We start from the raw sequence: 17,329 nt of genomic DNA, 5'->3' as shown, positions 1-17,329 counted from the left end.
TGCTAGAGTTCTGTTTTCTGCCATGTTATCCATACTTGCAGAAGGAAGTAAAGTTTCTGCATGCAATACATATACTATTAATAAATATTTGTCACATTTATTAACATCACGGAAGGCTAATGGAACAAATTAACTCCTTGGAAAGCAGCAGTGAAAATAATAGCTTGTGCAAATCTTATTGCAATGCCATTAGGAGTCAGGACAGTCAGAAAAGAAAGGTACCAAAACTTCCTTCCCCATTCCATTTGAACTGGTTGCCCACAATAGAAACAAACACTTCCTGTGACATTAAGTTGTCATCAGCTTCTGTGATTCCCAGTTCACTCAGTCTTTTCTTGTGCATCTGGCTCTTCTTCAGAGAAGTAGCCCCAAGTTCATTTGCAATTTCATAGCTGCCTCCAATTTGTTCAGGAATCTCAGCTTGCTCATAAAGCTCCAACTCATCAGTTACACATTCAGGTAGTTGTTCTTGCCTGAAGCCCTCTACACAGGCTGTCCCGTCACTTGACTGTGTTGGTTGTGTATCTCCTAAGTCAGGAAACAGTAAGAATGTCATCAACAAAGCAGTCAAATCCTTTAAAACTCCTGGAATTAAGTTTTCCCCAGTCTTAACATTTTCACCTCATCCCACTCACTTTTTGGATAACTACTTAGTGACAGCCACAAATTCCAAATATAGTGTAAGATGCTTAAGGAAAAGGTTTCTTCTTGAGATGACTTCAAGTTGCCAAGTGATAGTGATATTAGAGAAAATTACAGTGGGTTTACACATTGCACTTAGTGATAGTTCTGGAATAAGACATAATATCAGAAATACAGTTGTCACATTTTACTTACTGCAGAGAAAAAATTCTGTGCTGGGAGCACATCTCAGCTCTAATGCATGAAAGAAAAAATGAGCAGAGAATTATCATGAAGCAGAAGAGCTGTAAGAAAAGCCATATCTGCTTTTTGCCAGTGGCACTCTTGTTTCTGTATGACCCAAGAAGGCCATCAGTCATACAGGCTCTGCTCAGCAGGGAGCACAGATCAGGTATGTAAGGACTTTGCAGTGGAAGTTCATACACACCATGAAGCACAGACATTCACAGTGTTTCTCTGCAGCAAGTTCATCCTTTAGGCAATTCCACTGTTCTAAGAGTTATGAAGATTTATTTCAGCTAAATCAATCTAGACATTATTAGAAAATTTAAGAGACTTGATTTTACTAGATATGCTACATTTACTAGTTTTAGAAGTTTCTTCTACGAAGAGAAAAATACCTTTTGTTCTCTCTGTTGAAGCATCCTTGACAGAGGGCATTGTTGGTCTAACCAGGACCACACCGTATCCTTCATCATTATGGATCATATTATTGACCAGGGTTATCTTGGGAATGTCATAATGTTCATCTAAAGAGTTCTACAGCAATAAAAAAGAAAATCCAACATATTATGTCCATCCAAATGCATACAAAATATTCCAGTTTCAGGTTGAATCAGTTGTATTGATTAGAATTTTATTATTTACCTGTGCAAGTGATATTGCAAAAGGCATTTTCTTTCTGGCAAGTAACAAAACAAGCGTACTCTTTGGTGGACCAACCCAAAGCAAGTAAGTGCCATTATCATCGTATGTGACATTTAAGATTTCCATGGTAAGGCAGCAAGGTTATAAGCCAACCTAGCTGCATTAATTCTAGCAGCTATTAGCTTTTGTAAAACAAGTACATTTTGCTTTGAACTAACCTTTATAAGTATGTAGACGGATAAAGCCCGGGTATCAAGAATAACACCAATATGGTTTGCCAGCTTGATCCAATTTTATTAAGTTCAGAGCATCTTATATACTATTAAGGCGTGATCGCATACAGCTAAACAAGCTGTGATTGGTTCTAAGCTACTGTCCACACAATATAACTCATATTTCATTGGTACAACGCAAGAAGCACACGCAAGAAGCACAAGCCTATAGACCTCTTACTCAATGTTTCAACTTCACTCCATATCTCTAGGTAAGGAATTTGCTAAGCAATAGCTCTCTATGCAGTGGCAAGCCAGAGAGGAACATTGAACAGTAAGTTCTTTACACAGGGGCAGCTAGCAGAGAGTTATTCATGTCGGTATCAAGGACCAGGTGGCCGTTATCTTTCAAAAACTTCTCCACAACTCCCCCTTTTTCTTTCTGAACAATCAGGACTTGGCTTGTCACCTTAGTGATGAATCACTTGATACACGAAATGCTAATACCTATTATAAACATTGCAATCATAATATAAAAGCAAAATCGAATCAATTCCTGCAACAAGCTACCTAACCAAAGGGGAATATTCCATTTTCCGAAAAGAGTCTGAAGCCAACTATCAAATCCGGAGCGATGTTGCTGAACGTGCTGTATATTCTGTTTCATCAGGCTAAGTGCCTTGTGAATGCATTCGGAATTATCAGACAGATTCATACAACACATTCCATCAAAATCTTCACAACCATGTCCTTGTGCCAATAGTAAGAAATCAATTGCTGCTCTATTTTGTAGCACGGCATGCCTGACACTATCTACATCGGTTAGTAAAGCTGAAATGATCTCTGAGGTTAGATTAAATTGCTTTACACTCCAACAAGCCAATTTTTCTAAGTTAACTAAAGCATTTGCAGAAGCAATACCTGGCGCTAACAAAGAGGCAAAAAATAACTGAGTTCTACTCATTAGCTCCACATTATCCTTGCAGTCTTCAGTCAGGATTCCTAGAGATCGTGCTTTCCTTCTACCTTGTGTGAGATCATGCTGACTGGGTGCAAACAATGTAAGTTTCCCTATGTAACAAGGTCCTCCAAAGGCATATCCTGGGATGCCTCCCCAGGCTTGATCTCCACAAATCAAAAAATACCCTTTGGGCAACATTTTAGCACTAACATTATTCCATACTACTTTTTCTGGTAATCGTGAACCTAAAAATACAGAAGCCTCCATGCTTCCACAATAATTACTGAAGAGACGTAAACCAGGCCAGGGAGAAGAAACATCAGTAGCGTAGGGTAAACGACTATATGTCAAGCCTGGCTGAAGTCTGTCTGGACTGATGTTTAAGGAGCGTAAATGAGTATCAAATGTTGCAAAGTAAAAACATCCCCATGGCATTCCTCCTGTGTTTTTACTTTCATGAGCCATAAGGGATCCTTTTAATTCTAATTCTTGTATTGGATTCAGGGCACTGATGTTGAGACTATTGATTATTCGTCCTTGAAATAAAGGCCAAGACAGATCATTACATGTTTGTATACGGTTATTGAGGGTCATGCAATTCCCTATGACATCATGAAAAACATTCTGAGCCTGAGTAAAGTTGAGAATCATACCATCAAAATCCTTAAGGTCAAAATAGGGATATCCAATTAAACATGTTCTAAAAGGGTCAGTAGCAGAAGCAAGGCTCAAACAAAATGAATCTTGGCCAGTTTGATTCACCCATGTAACCCACATATTTGTTCTGACATCAATTTTTGTCAGACCTGATATTATTAATGTTGACACATTTACTAAAATCCACATTAATGTTAACCACATCATGATAGCCTTACAGTGTTTTCTCCTTTTAGTTTTACGCTTCCATGCAAATCTTTCTGCACAATTTGTTTTATTTTTTTCCCATAATGGGGCAGGCTAAAGATCCAACTGTCTGCCAACCTCATTCTAAAATAGCATCTCGAATTACTCCAGTCCATCGTCGTTGCACAGGATCAAGGTTAGATACTGTAGTGTGATAAGATGGAAGTTGTTGTATAGCCGGAGCTGTATTTGTTGTAGCTGCTAGTGGTGGTGGTGGTGGTGCAGAAGGAATTGCAGGGCCTTCATTAGAGAGCCACCAAGTAGTAGATTTTAGAGAGTCCTTTTTTATCTCAGCACTGGGATGCAACACCTCCAGTTTTTTCATTAGCTGATGTAACAGTTTGTCATTTTCTAGGTCGTCTGCAGCAGGAGCTGCTGGAGGCGTGTCTGTTGGAGGCGTGGTACTGCCAGAGTTATTAAATGACGATGAGGAAGAGGAGGCACCAGAAACCGGAAGAGGTGGATATGCTCGTGGGTGGCAGCTAGATCCACCTTGCTCCGCCTCCTCTTTCTTAACGTCCTCCATCTTAGAAGCAGTCTCTTTCACTTCCATTTTATTCTCAGGTGAAACCGAAACTGCACTGCTTGTACCACCCCCTTCCACACAAGCTATGACTACTGCTGCAGAAGGAGCAACAGGACCTGACATACCACAAACTGGCAACTTAGTAACATCAAAGACAAAAAATTTTGCCACTCGACTATGTGGGGTGGCTGCTGCTTTGTTCACCTCTGTGTTATCTGATTGTAACGCCTCTATTGCTGCAGCTGCGACCTTCCGCTCAGCTTTCATCTCTTGTAAAGCAGTAATCACTTCCCACCACACTGATCCAAGTCCCTTTGCTTTCTTTCTTGCTTTTCCACCCTTTATAGTAAATTTCCACAGTAAATCTCTTACAGCCCTCCACTCAGACAGATTAAATAACATAGGGGCACTGAGGCAAAGCTGTTGTTCCTGTGCCCATTGCACCAAGTCCTTTAGCTTGGACAGACTCACATCACTACCTCTCTTAGAGAGTATACTTGTGAGGAGTCTTATCGCTGCTTCCACTTCTTGTGCCATAGCAGCTTACCTTCGCAGAAGACAGCCTGCAGAACTGTCTCCTAACTCCAGAAGTGCGTCTGTGCACCAGCTTCTGCGTTTCCCTGCGCCGCTTTTATCCGAAGTTCTCCGCTCACCGCCACGTCTTGGTCGATGTTTTAAGAAGGCGGCAGCCCCATGTTGGGCGCCATTTTGTCAACGGATAAAGCCCGGGTATCAAGAATAACATCAATATGGTTTGCCAGCTTGATCCAATTTTATTAAGCACAGAGCATCTTATATACTATTAAGGCGTGATCGCATACAGCTAAACAAGCTGTGATTGGTTCTAAGCTACTGTCCACACAATATAACTCATATTTCATTGGTACAACGCAAGAAGCACACGCAAGAAGCACAAGCCTATAGACCTCTTACTCAATGTTTCAACTTCACTCCATATCTCTAGTTAAGGAATTTGCTAAGCAATAGCTCTCTATGCAGTGGCAAGCCAGAGAGGAACATTGAACAGTAAGTTCTTTACACAGGGGCAGCTAGCAGAGAGTTACTCATGTCAGTATCAAGGACCAGGTGGCCGTTATCTTCCAAAAACTTCTCTACATAAGTATTCCCTCCTTGCAGTGGCGTATGCCATTGTCTAACAGGGCACACGTACTACCCGGATGTATTTCCACACCAGCACTCTACAAAATAAAATGGATAGCAGTTCACAAATAGTTCGGGCACATTTCCAATTTAACTTGACAACTCCTTTGCGGATATTTGTGTTCATCTACCAGTTTGCCCAATGCACTCCAGCTCCATGACCTTGTTAACCAACTTAAGCAGCAACGCTTGAGGTTGAGGCCCTATAGATAATAGTATTGCCATCAGTCCATAAAAGCTCAGGTAAAGAGTAACTGCAGAGCCTTGCATTATTTTATTGTTCTTTAGTCATCCATCTCAACACTCAAAGCCCCATCATTCTTTGAAATGTCCTAGTCAGAGTCTAATTCTGTATTTATCATCCTTTTGTAAGAATCAATGAACAATGTGTCCAAAAAGGGGCATTTCATTTGCAGAACAAATGCAAGCTTTAATGAGAAAATTATTTATGGGCAGAGAAAACAGAAAATCACTTCAAAAGTACTGCAGAACATGAATCAGTCCACCAATGCAGCAATGATTATTTCACAGATGTGCCCTGTTACTACATCAGTGTCATGCCTTCACACACAAATCTGCATGAGACACTTCACTGGATACTGTTGGAGGCTACAAGACCCCTGGGACCAATCTCAAACTCAATAACATGTAACTGTCCAAAATGAATTTATAAATGTTCCCTCAAGAGCGACAGAAGTCACCCCATTACAGGCTATTATTTCCAAGCAGAAATCCTATCTTAATTTAGGAAAATAAGCCAGAGTTAAGAATTTGTACCTTGGCACCATATAGATCTGAGTTTTCCATTAATAGCTCAGCTGATGTTTGTATTGTTATGCCTGTAGTTTCACATTGTAACACACAATTCTCCAGAGTGGTTTTCCCATGGTGGACATCTACATACACAGAAAACAAATATTGTTAAATGAATTGGTTATGCAAAGGCAAACCCCTCCTACAGGCAGATGGACTTGTAGCAAATATTTTCATTTTATCCACTTCAGGTTAGTTTTACTGATTTGCTCATGCATGGTTTGAACTCATGCTGTTTTTCTAGTATAAGCAGAAACACTGCTGCAAGGGAGCACTAGTCAAAGATTTGTCTTAGAGGGTTTTTAGCTTTTTTTTGGAAAGTGACAGCAACTATTCTTTTCGTTACATTCCTAAGAGACTTTTGAATTAGTAAGATATTAAATACATGTATACAGGTGGTAATAAACACTTCAACACGCTTAAAACCAAATGTCTTATAAAAGTATTAATATATATGTCTTATAAAAGTATTAATTAGCACCTTCTACAAACACAGAAGGCAATAGCAAATAAAAATTTAGGATTGAGCCCCAGTTTGAATGTGCTGTCAGCAAACCAAGTTCTACACTACTTCTACAGCCTGTGCCATTCCTCAGCGGAGAGCTGGCTGGGTTCAGCTACAGCTGAATATTGCCATGAGGATTCTTCTCTGGAAAGAGGAATTATTTCCTTTTCCAGGTAGCCTGACACAGGCTGTGCAGCAGTCAGTCAGGTTTCCTTAACAGCAGAAAAAGGATCAAGTCACATGATCTTATCCAGGTATACGAACAAAACACAAGAGCCATAATAGCTTGAAAGAACAAAGAGTAGAAGTCATTTTGATGTACACATTGTAAGTTAAAAAAAAATGAGGAAGCCTTGTTATTTATACATTTAGGTCTCTTCTCTACAAAATTGTTAAAACTAGTAGTAAACTCCAACATTGGGTCCCAGCTTTAATTCTAACAGTAAATTATGAAAGATTCACAAAAAGGTTAAGATGCTTTGATACTTACTTAAAATACCCTCCACAGCATCGTGTTGTACTATCTTCAAATTGGAGATCCATATATTGGGTCCTGCACAGTCAACAGAGTTGTCTCCTTTCCCTCGTTTTTCTATTACAATATCATCTGGCAGGCCATAGCCTTAAAGCAGAGGTGAAAGATGCAAGTCTGGTGAATAACTGGTAAGTCAGGTGCTCAGTACATAAGACACCTAAATTAAATAGAGATGTTTAAAACTTGAGGTCTAATATCTTGAATAGGACTGTCCACCCAATGGCCAGGCTGCATCTTACATCCCCTCTGTACCAAGGTACAGGCACTCAAAACCAAAATCAAAAGTTACTTTACTTGAATGATATACAATAAAATACAAAGTTATTTTAAACAGTTGAAGTGTAACTGAGTTCACATTTGCTAAGGCCAAAGTTCTCACTCCCTAAAAAATTTACAACAGAGCAGGGCAATGCAGTAACCAAGGACATACAGGCACCTGCAGTCTGCTTTCGAAGTACAGAAGTCCACTAGAGCAGGCAGAGGTTCCAAAGAGCATGGGGGGGGGGGGGGAAGAAGTCACCACAACACAACGAAACAAGTGCAAAGGACCTGATGTTGTTTATAAGCTTTACTCAACTTCCCTATTTAAATGAAACTTGGGTCAAAATTTAATGTTCCTGTGCTACACGGGCTTCCAGATTAATTCAGATTAAAAAGAAACTTTCACAAGCATATGCCAACATTGATTTACTAAGCCATCCAGAGGTGTCAACATTCAACCACTTAAAGGGAAATTTATGAGCATGTAAAGCTTTTATTGCTTGTCACTGACAAGAATCATGATAAGGAAAGCAATAATGCCATGTCTATTAAAGCAGCATGAGTCCGATCATTTTCTGAAGGCACACACAAACTCAGATAAGAAGTGCCTGAGCAGGATGCTAGCTTTTAACCAACTACATAAATAAATACTGTAATGTGCAAGTAGAAAGGTTAAAAAAAGAAAAAAAAAAATCTTTGAACAAGAGTTGGCAGAAAGTCTTAAAGACAGATTTAATGCAAAGTTAAGTGATTGATACTTTAATACACTATGCTATCTAGAAATCTTTTCCCACTGCTACTAATTTACAGTCACCCCTGAGGAGGAGGTGGCATGGGGCAGTTTACTTCCAGTACATAAAGAGAGCACCACAGGACAGCAAGTGGCAGGTCTAGTTTAACTTCACACCACTACTGAATGAGGTTATTATCCAAGGCAAGAGTTTTAGGAATAATTGTCTTACAGACTACCTGCAGTTTTTCTAACCATGCTTTTAGCTTGTTTTACACTTCACTTCTGAAGTAGCAGCTCTAGTAGTAAGAAGGAAGCCGGTGACAAGACAAGGAATAAAGGAAAGGTTCACCTGCTGTCAAGTGGTGTTCACACATGGTCACGGCTGTATGTCCTGCCTGTAAGCTAAGTGGCTCCAGAGAGCTAAAGGCAATTGTCATCCAGTAACACTGATCCCAGATGCAAGACGGGCTGATACTACAGGTTCCCATCCAGCTTGAACAGCTACTGTACAAGCAGAAGGGAAGTTCTTAGGTGCCTTTGCTACACATTTTTGTCGAGTGTTAAGGTTATCCTTAACATAATTTCCTGAGCTGCTAAAGCTTTAACCTTACTTAGTTCTTGTCAATTTTTATTTATCCCTGACTTACTAATCCTCACACTTTCAACCTTAGTACTGATTTGCATAGTGGCTGGAAAAAAAAAAAAAGAAAGCTTTAAGCAAAGGGACATTATATCTTTGATGTGTCACACCTTCATCCCAAGAAAGCCACCAAAACAGCCAGCCGCTCAGATTAGTGCCAGCAAAATTTTTCTTGATGATCCTACTTCAAACATTTCTGGCTGCTACTATTGCTATAAAAGCTTCTTTAACAGAAGTCCATATAAGACGATTAAATACCCTGACACATACTCATTATTCAGAGTGGTTTGTACTAAAGATACATATTTATACACCTTGCTCCTTAAAATAGAGCAGCTCATCCTTTAATAGGTGTGCTATTGCACCATTTGTATTACTGTTCCCTCAAAGCTAGAAAAGCAATAAATTTCACCCCACACAAATTTTAGAACAATGTTGTTTTTGCAGATAAATAAAGCACTTTGAGGTCCTTTATCCTGCAGGTGCATTGCCTGTCAGCATGCCTATCTATATAAATCAAACATACACAAGAGAAGGGCAAGAAAGAAAATGACACGCATAAAACAAGAAGGGCAAGAAAAATAAAGTCCAGAACAGCAGGAAATTAAACTCTCGGCCTTCTCCCCATTAAGAAGCTTTGACAAGATAAAAATGAATCTAAATAAGTATCTGAACAGCTGCACAAACCCCAGTGATATACAGGCTATTACACTGCAACAGAGCATGCATGCCTAAAGCAAAGGAATTACACTGAGAAATCAAGAATTGTGAGGAAGAGATAGGAACATATCCTAGACAAAGCAGAATTACTTAAAACACAAATATTTTGTAAGAAAAACAATCACATATGCTGTGTCTTGTTTCTAAAGAAAAGATACACATGTCAAATTAACAGCTCCCTCCTCTACGCAGGCACTTCACCTAATGCAGATTTACATTGGTGCCCCCTCCCATCACTGACATGCAACAAGTGCCATAAAGTAAGTTCTAACAGCACTTGGCTCTTTCCCTCTGTATTAACCAGTGCTATACTGGCAGTGAGTCTCAGTATACCTATGAAGCAGATTAAGCCATGCAAAGAAGAACAAGGACATCTCTCAAGTACTCTTAAGTTACTGGCTCTAAAAACTGAAGACTCTCAGAACGACTTTTGTGCTTCCTAGATTAGAGAGGATTCAACAGAAACATGAGGGACTTGATTTTTTTTTTTTTTCTAATATCTATATAATCAGGATTTATCCAGACAAATACTTAGGAGGAAATGATGAATTTGCTATTAATTGGCAAAATTTGCAGTTTATTGCAGAAGTATGGCTAATGAAACAGCTTACTCCATCCTGCAATTAGACATGGCTCTATAAGCAGCAATATGAACACTTTGAAGAAAAAAGAAAAAGCTCCTGCCAAACACTGCAAAAAGTAAATCCTTACGCAGAGCTAGTTTAAGCCATTCAGTTTACTTTGTTTTAAAGACTTTTATGCTAGCAAACCTTCTACCTTCTAGTTCAACTGAATCAGCAATGCAGAACATGCCATCTACCACAATGACCAGGACAGATGATGACTGTGTCTCCTTCATAACAGGCATTTACAGCTGCCAGTGGATCACTGTGAAACTGTAAAAGACAAACAATGTAATCAGCTCCTGAAGAATGCTATAAAAATGGATGCATTTATGCCCTTAAAGCTTCCTTTTCAATTAAATGTTGCTGCTTTTGCTTAAAAAAACCCCCAAATGGCACCAGTAATACACAATTTCTACTTTGCATTCAAGCATCATAGGACTCTCTGGACAAAAACAGCCTTAAAACATTCCTTTGATGTTCGTGTCATGTCCAGTCCCCCATGAGAAGAACACCAGGGCAGAGACACAGATTGAAGAGCACATGCACCAGAAAGCAAACCTCAATACAGCCTTGGTTCCAGGCCAACAGTTCAATTGTGCCTCGAGTGACTTGCCATGAATTACTGAAAAAAATAGATGACAAAGTAAAGAAAAACAACTCAGCAACTAGATTTGAGCTGGTCTGAACACTGATGTAACACTTCACCCCTGGTGCAGTCACCCCAAAACAGAATTTAGATATTATAGTGGCAAATATGGGGTCCACATGGTCCTTTTTCTTGCCCAAAGAGGGCAGGCTGATATCCTTCACAATATTACTGGGGGATTCTGTATTGAAGGATAACAAATATTACAGAAAGACTGCAAATTTATTGCTTCCCAGCAAATTCCAGGGTAAGAGCATTTTTCAATTGCCAAGTCAGATTTATAGCCCCAAAATTAATCCAGGACCTTGCCCTGTGGCTCCATTTTGGTCATCTGTAATTCATGAACTTGATCGGAATACAGCAAGCAATTTCATTTGGGTCCAAAGAATCCAGACCGTTCTTAACTGCTGAAGTGGTAAGTCCTGTCTGAATTCAGTAAAACTAACCACGACTGCTCTAAAATAAATATATCTCCTGAACAGAACTAAAGGAACAGAATGACATTTCTTTCTTCAAACTCTAGATCATTATCAGTAGCACCAAAAGACATAAGTATCTCAAAACTAAATGTAAGTATTATGCATTACCACCTTTCACTGTAGAATTATCACAAGTGGTTTCTCTCATTTCCTACACACACAGGAAGAAAACTGCTTGTATAGAGTACTCAGACACAAATGAATTAGAAGATTATTTCTATCATCCAGTCCTACCACTTAAGTTACAGTGCTTTTTTTAAATTGACAAAAAAATAACACTGTGCAAATGTAGTATCTTAAACACGATAAATTATTCTTCCACACTGTTTCCTGAGCAGAAAAAAGTATTAGCAGACAGACAATTCCTGTTACTCTACCTGTATTTCTAGTTCTTCACCACAAGAATCAGGGCAAAGTTTGTCCCTTATCAGTGACTGCAGCAGACTCGCCATCGTGGTTGAGGGTACAACATGAACGATCTTGATACCTGTTGGTCTCGGTCCTTTAGCTTGGAGACCACTGTATTTTTGGTAACCAAACACATACCTAAAATAAGAGCAACAAAGCCATCAGTTCTTTCTTCAGTAAAGAACATTCATGTATATTTCCCCATATGGCCCTCCTCCTCACACAAATCCACTAAGTACCTCAGCAGAGGATTCTCAATTAGTTTTAGCTTTTAAGTGCTCTATTTTCTCATACAATTTTAGTCCTTCCACCATGGAGACGTTTTCTACTTCTGAGTCCGAATCACTGCTTGATATGCTGTTCCTCACATTTAAAAACTTCCTGTAAAGCTCTTCGCATTGAGACAACAAGTTCTGGTGATCAGCTACAAGCCCAGAAGGCACACGGTGTTCAAGGATGTCATAATGCCTGCAATTCAGAGCAAGGGATCATTATATTTTGCATTTACAATTTTGCAAGATCAAATACAAACCCAGAGACCCGAGTTCTGCATCAGTACTTTAGTCAAGATTCCCTGCAGTCTGTATCAACACTGCTCAATTTTTTATTGAAAGCAGCAAAACCAAAAGTCTGGACAGACACAAACATACTACTTCATACTAATATGCCCATCCACCTTGAAAGATTATACACAGTTATCAGAAACTCATCTAAACACAAGGCATAAGCACAGCTATAAAAAAATAGTAAGAATTTAGAAGGTAATTAGATATAAAAACTAGTCCATTTTAATGCATTTATTAGAAAAACTGAGAAAATGCCTGAAATAATAGAAGAAAAGTCCTACAATGTGAAGTCTCTATGAGCAACAATCTAAACAACTACCTGGACAAAACCACTAAATGAGTAAGAAAGGCTTTATCAGCACCAGATGAAGATGTGAAGGCGCTGCATAGTAAACTTTGCGCTATCTCAAAAGCATTCTCTAGAAATGAAGTTGCAGGCCAGACAATGCCAACCCAAAGTGGCATTTGCAAAGTCAGAAGGACAAGGACATCTGCCAGCTAGACAGTGCCAAGAACTCCAGGGCCAATCATGTAGGACCAATCACGGTCACTACAGAAAAGCTGGACAGCAATTAATGATACAAATAAAACAAGATTTAATTATCTCACACCATTTTTGTAGGGAATCAGTTGAATACAGTGTAAATAGCTCTATTCAAGATACTCCATGAAACAAGGGCAAAGATGTTCCCTCAAATTTTGGAGGTTCTTTAAAGGGTGCACTTAAAGCATGCTGCAAAGAGCAAGAAAATTTGTAGTCAGAGCAGTCAATAGCTATACAGTTCCAATAAACAGGGCATACAGAAACACAAAGAGCCTCACAAAATTCTGGCAATGGGGTTATCAGAGGCAACAGAGGAAATCAATACAGTGAGATTAACAGCAGAATTTATAGCAATACAGAAAGATAAAATATTTGAAGGAAACAATGTTGTACATACTTTGACCCTGAAACGCATGCTCTACATTTCAGAGCTGGTCACTATGAAAGTGCATACAGCTATCTTGTTTTTTCAGGCTTTACTGAAACAGTTCATACAGCTTTACTTGCCTCAGAAGACTAGTGCCTAATGTGCAGTGTAAAGATACTGTCTGGTCTCATTAAAACACCGCACACCAGAGACCTAAAAAGTTTAAAGCATCATATGTCTCCATGCATTGAGGATTAATGTTATTTGAGCTGATCAGTGCTTAGATCATAACACAGGATAGCACCAACGTCAGCGTAGCTTGGAGGACAAAATGTCCAGCATGGTATGGGAGAATAAGAAAAGTTTATGCTTACTTCTCTGCTTCAAGACATTGTTTAAGCATTTGAGTCTCACTAAAATGGTTGTAAGGCCACGCACAGTGTTAAAAAAACCCCAAACATTATCCTGTGGCCCATCATTGCATTCCAGTTTCATTCCATGCAAAGTCTCCATAAAGTTCCAAAACCTCAGAAGAACAGCCATTTGCTGGAGCATACACGTATAACCGCTTCAGAAACATGCACAGTATCTATATATAACGCTTCCTTCTAACTTGGACGATCTCAGAAAAACACAGGCACAGAGCCGTCAAAAGAGAGGCCTGCAGCCACCCTTGTATTGTGGGTAACTATACCAGTTTTCTCTGTAAAGCACGTGCTATATGCTATATTCTAGCACAGGTAATGCTGTATTCTAAATAGCATTTCAGGGTAGCTAACAAATGTTTACTGACATAGTTCCCCAGCATCATAGCAGTATCAAACCTGGATATGAATGACACACAAACTTCTGGCTACTCGTGATCCTAGGTTATAATAAGTAAGGAAAAGGGACTGAAAAATAACTCTCATGAAAGAATTAAGAAAAAGATAGCATGTCAAATCTCAGGGGAAAACCTACACTAAAAATCACTTGTCAGTTATTCATTCCAAGTATGTTTTATGGTATGCTTTGGTTATTTAGCACCCTCAAAAATATAACCAGATTGTGTCTTTGTGCACTGTTTCAGTTCCATATGACAGGACAGCATTAAAAAGCCACCTTCAGAAAACCTAATGCCAACTAATCCCACTACGGAAAGAAATATACACATTCCTCCTTCAGCATGACCAATTTACAAGTTTTTGCTTATATTCAGTTCCATTCTGGTTCTTATTCTATGCCCAGAGGTATCAGAGTTTCCCACTCCAGCTTTAATTAGGATTAGAATTCATACGCCCGCAATTTGAAGGAGGCTATAGCTGGGTTTGGAGTGCCATCTGATGGAAGGTCAAGGATTACAGGGAAAAACCGAGGGTTCAGAAATCAAAGTGGCAACCTCAGTCATACTGTCCTTCCATACAAAACTCTGACTATCAGACAGTAAATGCTGTTAGAACAAACTTGCTTTGATGTACTAGTGAACGGGGTTGGGTTTTTTTAATCTAGTTGTACATCACTATTCCCACCCTTGCCTTTTTTACCCTAACAATATCAAATATTTGCACTTACAAACTCAGTCGAGACTCAACACACCGCACAAAGTAATCAAAATCATCTTCTTCCTCCTCATCCCAGATCCTCCAGATGCACAGGTAGAAGAACCTTTTGAAGCAAAGTAAGCATTTAATCACATAAAGAAGGCCACATATACTTGAGCAGAGGCAGCAGCACTAGAAACACAAAAGGTAACCAATTTAAGAATTTACCTCAAAGCATCACCTCCCTCCAATTCCATGTTACTGTCCTGTGAACTATTTAGTAGACACAGAAGTTACCTTTCTTGTCTGTTGTTTACCCGCATAAAGAGTTTCATTTTGTGTATTTAAGTTCAAAATTCAAAATAGTGAGTCCCACTCTCTTCAAAAGAGAATGAACACCTAAAAGCTGGATTTGAAAACAAGACTTACACTCTTAAAGTCCTGAGGCTTTTTCACTGTTTGGTTTTGGCCAGGAATCCTTCCACTAAGCTTTCTTTTTGACAATGAGTTTGTCTCCTCCATCATTCAAGCTTTTATCTTCACCACTAATTCTCAACAGAGCATGTCTCTTCTCCCCTTTTCCTCCCACACCCACCACTTCTGAAACAGACCATTTTCTAGATGGAAAGGTCACTCCTGTTTTATCTACGGCCTATTTGTAGACAGTTTTCAAACAGTGCATAGTACATGAAATCAAGGGAGACTGAGAAGAGACAGACAGATGATAAAGAAAGGAAAAGAAAATAGAAGATGTGAACAGACACCTGAAGAATAAAAAGCAAATTTAGGGGAGGAGGCAAAATGTAGAAAAAGAAAAATGGGACCAAAAAAAATCCACCAAAATGTTATAGAAGAGAAAGAAACACTGCACTAGAGCCAGCAAGGTGATGCAGCCCAAGGAAATCTGGGGTGAAGAGAGGGAAAGCAACAGAAATTTTTTCTTCCCCTTTTAACACAAAGGCTGACAAGAAGCTGCAGCTGAATGTGCCTTGTGATTGTGTGATCACCTGTAGCTGTAGAGGACACCACAGATTTTCTTTGTGAGCAGCCTCCTCATAGTACCAGTCATCAGATCTCCTTTGGAAAGCTTGGCTTGTGAAACTGCCAGCATGACCACAAGAACTCGGGGCACCACCCATTGGATACTAACAGAGTGCTATTGTTCAAGACAAAAATTAAACCATGAGCATTTTCTTACCTGACATGCTCTACAGCTAGTACTGTCTGATCAAACTCTCCCGACTCATCATACACAACCCACAGCTCCTGCAGTGGTATCTGACGCTCCTTCAGCTCCAAGAGTTCCTGCATGCACTCCAACTGCTGAGAGCAAGCAGGCAGATTTGGGATAGTAAATTCTGCTCACGTATCATAGCTCTGCCAGCACTGAAGCCAGGATTGGCATTGTAGGCCAGGCTTTAGAGAGCCGCTCCTGGCAATTCAATCACTTCAGATCCATACCACACAAAAACTGGGTTGACCTGTATTAGCACATAAGGTTGTTGGTGTTATCAACACCTTTAACAACTGTACCAGTACACAGTTGAAATTTTAAATCGGGAAGTGTTCCTTTCTCCTCCAAACAATGGCTTCTTTTAAATGGGTTTTGAAACAATTGCTTCCAAACACAAATGGCCACGAGGGGGCTGCCTTAGATTTCTAACAACATGATTAAACAGTTACCATCTTAGAGTTTCTTCCTGTTTACCTTCCAAATATTAATTGCCTTTGCAACAGCAGCACAACGCCTACAGCAGTTTACACATTCAGAGTAAGCCAACAGCCCTGTTCATCCTGACATTACACGGGTCAGAGTTGCAGTAGGTCCACTGAAACCAACCTTGTCCATCATAACCCCAGAAGAAAAGAGAATATCTCAGTCCCCAAGACTTTTCTGCAGAATGTAATCAGAACTGAACCATTATACCGGGCATGCACGTTTAACTATATTCATGTAGGTTTCATCTATCATAATTATCAATTATCAAAATTACACTAAAACATCTAAATCTCCCCCAAAAGATTATTTTTTAGGTAAGGTCAGCCTTCAGAGTGTGTTTGTAAACAAAGTGCCTGTAAACTAGTAGGTTTTAAGTAATAATTAAGAATTGAGCATGGTATTATATTTGACACAGGATTTCCCATATTTTAGGAGTAAAGTGGCACAGTTATTCACATAAATTCCTTGCTATAAATCCACAGCACTGAGATTCTGCAGTAGGCAACATACATTTGTTATATTCAGAAGAATATCTCCAGTATGAAGGAAACTTCAGTGAATGAATAAGGGGTTTGAATCCAACCTCGGCAACACAAACTAGCAAAATTGTACTCAGGCTGTACACTGAGTCAGGAGGAGTAGAGTAATGGTCAAAAAGAGGAAAACAAGAGTAAGAAATCATCTAACAGAGAGGAAAGATAATGGAGGAACAGCAGTAAGAACTTTCACAATAGGAGTGGGAAGGAAGATAGTATTTGGAAAGAAAAGTACTGGGAAAGGGATATTCCACTAAGACAAAGAAGGTTTTCATTCAGCTCTTAAGTCTAACTTACCCTGGTGGGATGTTCCTTGTCTTGTACTTTTTTCAAAACCTAGAATGAAAAGAGACTATCAGCATGAAAGGACAGAAATAACAAACACAGCAGTAGAAAAAAACAAACAAGAAAGGCCACATAAAAGGGAGGAAAAGCAGA

The 17,329-nt window shown here is 39.4% G+C and overlaps 1 pseudogene; it reads right to left on the bottom strand.

Annotated features, from left to right (window-relative positions):
* Positions 1–205: 205 nt before the first annotated feature.
* On the bottom strand, positions 206–16,484 carry LOC141963906 (SHC SH2 domain-binding protein 1-like; annotated as a pseudogene).
* Between the last annotated feature and the right edge of the window lie 845 nt (positions 16,485–17,329).

Source organism: Athene noctua, chromosome 9, assembly GCF_965140245.1.
Source record: "Athene noctua chromosome 9, bAthNoc1.hap1.1, whole genome shotgun sequence".
In the NCBI taxonomy this organism is placed as follows: domain Eukaryota; kingdom Metazoa; phylum Chordata; class Aves; order Strigiformes; family Strigidae; genus Athene; species Athene noctua.
Note: the sequence above shows the minus strand (reverse complement) of the source record. Positions and strands in the feature narration are given on the sequence as shown.